Here is a 4,355-nt window from a genome sequence, read left to right on the forward strand (position 1 = left end):
GGAAGAAAAGGAGGGAAAAAAAGGAAAAAGGGGAAAAAGAAGGGGAAAATTTTCAAAAAAAAGATATTTTATTTTTTTTCTAAATTTTTACTCTTTTTTGAAGGGGGAAGGATTTTTTCTAGGGGAAAAAAATTTTAAAATTTAAATTTTTTAAAAAGAATTTTAAAATTTTCAAAATTTTAAAATAATTTTTTTATTTTTTTTCTAAATTTTTACTCTTTTTTTGTATTTTTTTAATTATTTATTATATATTTTTTAAAAAAAATTTAAATTTTAAATATTTTAAAAATAATTTTAAAATTTTCAAAATTTTAAAATTTTTTTTGTTTTTTTCAAAATTTTACTCTTTTTTTGTATTTTTTTAATTATTTTTTGTATTTTTTTGGACTTTTAAAAATTTTATTTTGTCTTAAATGACGTAGCGCACTATGATTGGTTCCACGTAACAAAAGTGACACATAGGACGCGCCACATCAGCAAAATGTTAACTGCGTCAGAGCTAATTGACGGTTTATACCATCATGAAACAACTTTGAAACATTTTGTACCATCATGTAGCGAAAAAAACTTTTTGGACCATCATAAAACATATATAAATCATTTTGGACCACCGGTGCAATTTACCCTTAAAATAAAAATGTTAGGTCTCACACATGGTGCTATAGGAAGTAAGTAGAGGCTGCTTCGGAACCTTAGTTGCATGAACATTAATATTAAATATATTTTTGTTATTAGGCACACAAATTTCGAAGACGAATTTTTTTATTAGTGTGGGAGATTATAAGATCCGAAAGAAAAAAAAATAGAGGGGTAGAAAAGGGACCCACGTGGCCCTCATTCCCCCCAAGCACCCCATCTCCACCGCCTTTATGTTTGTTCAGCTGAAATAAACAAGAAAACAAAGGAAATAGGGCATACGGGGGAGGGGGAGGGGGAGAGAGAGAGAGAGAGAGAGAGAGGCTGAGCAAACTGAAGAAGAAGGGGAAAAGAGGAACAGCTTCGGGGAGCTCCGAACCGAGTTTGAGCTCCGTTATCTTTCTTACCCAAATGAAGACTGGAGCGGGTAGGAATTGAACAGAAGGATGAGAAAGAGAAAGCTAGGCTTGGGTTCTTGAAGTAAGTTTATTCTCCTTACCTTAGACGTTTCTATTGATTGGATGCAAATTGAACAAGTTTTTCTTCGCTCTAGCTTGATGTTACCGTATTGAATTTGGAAAATGGGAGAAAGCTTGGTTGAGGCTTGTTAATGGCAGCTTGATGTTTAGATGTTATTAGTTCGAAAATTCGATATGTACATCAGGACTCGCCTTGATAGTGTTGATGTCTTCATCCTAACCGACTCCAGTATGATGAAGCCATTCGGTGAACTACTTGTACATGGTCTTAAGTCTCGTTGTCTTCTGCTGGAGCTTCGAGAAGCCCAATTGGACATCAGGAAATTACCTTTCCATCTCGAGATTCATTTCCTTATAATCAATTTGCTTCCAAGATGTCGTGTGGGTCCTTTTCAACTTCTCAAGCATGATATGAATGAAAGCAAACTCTATCCAATCAGTCCACTTAAAGATATTATCACCCTTAGGAGCCATGAAACAAGCACTTGTCCGAGCAAAACTTTCACACATGAGCAGCCAACATGAATAACAGTACACAAACAACTTGAAGCAAAAGAGAACATCTTCTACCAGTTAAAATGAACAGATTTCAGCCCATACATCAGCCAATTTGCAATTAACCGCAATAATATCAACATAAGAGGAAGAATCAGCAGCAGACTTTCGAATAAAATGCAACCAACAAGGCAGATATGTAAATTATTGATATGTGTGTATACATATATATGTATGTATTGTGCCTGTGAAGGCAACTTCTTTTTGTGGGGGATATATCGGCGTGGGGGACCAAAATGTTTCAGATGTTGTTGATCTCGTGGGAGAGAATCTTTGAGTAAAAAAATTTTCAAATGAATCACAACTGTACTGCCATGATGTTCTTTGCGGCTGAGAAATGCCTAGAGTCTACACAAGAGCTGGTGGCAGCACACTTTTGCATTAACGGCAACCAACACTGAGAAGCAACAAGACTACTCTGCAGGTCACAAGGCACAACAAGCCTTCACCGGCAAACGCAACCAACAACATGCACACTTTCCAAACACTGAAAAGCATATGTAGACAGTGCGTTCAAAAACAGAGAAGCAACAACACACTGTCTCAACGCAACCAACAAGGCAGAAGTAGTGACCTATTCATCAAATCAAGGGAGAGGGGAGGGGAAGAATATCTCTTCGAGTGGAGATGGGGTTGCGAATCTAAGTACAAGGCGGTCTAAAAGAAGAGAAAGAGGTACACAGAGCTATGGAGATGGGGGCCCCTACTAAGATCGTTGCCAGGAACCCTCTCCTTTGGTCACAGAGGTTATCTACCTCCATGAATCTCCCCTGACAAAGCCTGTATTATCGAGTACTGCAGACCCTACTTTGGGCTTCTTCTCTGTGGTCGTCAACACGCTGAAGATGGGATGAAATTGTATCGGTGGGGATTCCGCAGCTTCCTTTACTGATAAGGGTTTCGAGGTAGAAGCTGCCTTTCCCGTCCGACTGAGGCCTTGAAGAGTCCGAAGCTCACTTTCAGACAGCAATTGCACTATTAAATGGCGGATTTCTCGTCAATAATCGGCAGTTTGTGCTCGATCTGGTCGTTGCTGTTGTGGATGCCAGTCTCGGAAGCGAAGGCCACTCGGCTAGTCTTGTTGAGAAAGAGAAAAGGGGGAAGGCGATGAAGACAGAGCAAGGACGAGGAAGACAAAGGAGGGGCCCATCGAAATGGTAACATTTACTGGGAAGAATGGGGCCACCACTTTGACTCTTGCAAAAAGAGACAAATTGGGGAAGTTTGTCTTATAGCTATTTCCGACAAATTGCAAAAAGAAACGCATCCCGTTCCTCTTTTCGCCGATGAAGTACGACGAGAATATTCATTTTGTCACGTGAATTTTATGTCTTGAAATTGTACAAATTAATTTGTTATTTGATTTTTTTACTCGAATCAAATTTAACATGATCTAAGAAAAAACAGTATAAATTAATGAAATGAGGAATGATATGTGATTAATTTTGATAGGAAAGGGTGTCATTATTTCATAAATTATATGAAGTGTTGAAATTTATAATCCAAAAAAATTGAGGATATATTTAACTCTGTGATTAGTGCAAGTCATATTTTTATATACATACATATACATATATGTATATATATATATAGTTCCCGTGAACTGAAGTTACCCGAAATGTCGAATAAATAATTGTCCGAGTCAATGAGTAATCTCTTATTAATTTAGTGCATGCAAGACACACACTGTGTCTCCTTAATAAAGAAGAGAAAATAGTGTGTTTGTTTTTTTGCAAGAGATCCTAGGTTTAATAAAATTAAATATGAATTTTAATAGCTAATAAATAGGTAAGAGTAATTTTACTATAAGGATTGAACTTGAAATATCATGATTATCAAGCGAAAACGTATGTCATTGTCAGGATGCAGAGCCACAAGAGCTCCCCCCCAAAAAAAATACAACTTCCTTTAGTTTTTTCCCCATAAACTTTAACTATATAAGATTTTGTCCATATAAAATTAGTATTTGCTCCCGCTGAATATATATATATATATATATATATATTATCCATGTCAAGTCATATTTTTTCTCCCGCTGGATGAAAATCATGGCTCCGTCCTCGTCCACTGGGTTATACTCTCTTTTAATTGTATGAGTAAGCATTAATATAGTATTAATGTTTATTTGTGCCAGTGTGGCCACGATAAATTTTTAATGAACAACGTGATTAACGTGAATCACCGATATTATTAAGAAATTACTATTACATGAACTCGGTCCTCCGCATCGATAAAAGATTGATTCAATCGATGGACGATAAAACCAGTCATTTTAACATTGATGTCAGCGTCATTGATGTCAGTATTTGGTACTTTTTTTCCCCTCATTGGGATGGGATTCGTGACATAGCTCATAGAGTTCGAGTAACTCTGTCCAAGAAGATAGATGCAACAATCAGCGATTGTCATTGACATCCAGTCCGAGGCTCAATTTAGGCACATTTTGGTATAGAGATCGATACAGGGATATGATTGGCGTGGTTGTAGCCCATCAACCCCGAGCTCAAGGACTCAAGATGAGTGGCAGATGCCCCATCGTTGGTGTGGTGAGGTCTCCTCGGGCAATTTAACGAGTGTTGACCCCCAACCACGGCTCTGCAGAGGACCAACCTAATGGTGAAGATCGGGTCGTAGCCGTTGGCCATCTGAGCCAGGACCAGATGGGGAAGTAGAGGGACTGCCCAA

At 37.6% G+C, this 4,355-nt stretch overlaps 1 long non-coding RNA gene across 2 annotated transcripts; it reads left to right on the plus strand.

The window, feature by feature from the left end:
- The first annotated feature begins 879 nt into the window (after nt 1-879).
- LOC116192907 lies at nt 880-3,115 on the plus strand. 2 transcript variants are annotated; one of them, XR_004154172.1, is made up of 2 exons: nt 880-1,116; nt 2,083-3,115. It is a non-coding gene; the product is annotated as an uncharacterized LOC116192907 (long non-coding RNA). The 2 variants fall into 2 exon arrangements; XR_004154171.1 differs by having other exon boundaries at nt 882-1,116; nt 2,095-3,115.
- Nucleotides 3,116-4,355: the final 1,240 nt, after the last annotated feature.

The sequence above is a fragment of the Punica granatum genome, chromosome 1, assembly GCF_007655135.1.
Source record: "Punica granatum isolate Tunisia-2019 chromosome 1, ASM765513v2, whole genome shotgun sequence".
In the NCBI taxonomy this organism is placed as follows: domain Eukaryota; kingdom Viridiplantae; phylum Streptophyta; class Magnoliopsida; order Myrtales; family Lythraceae; genus Punica; species Punica granatum.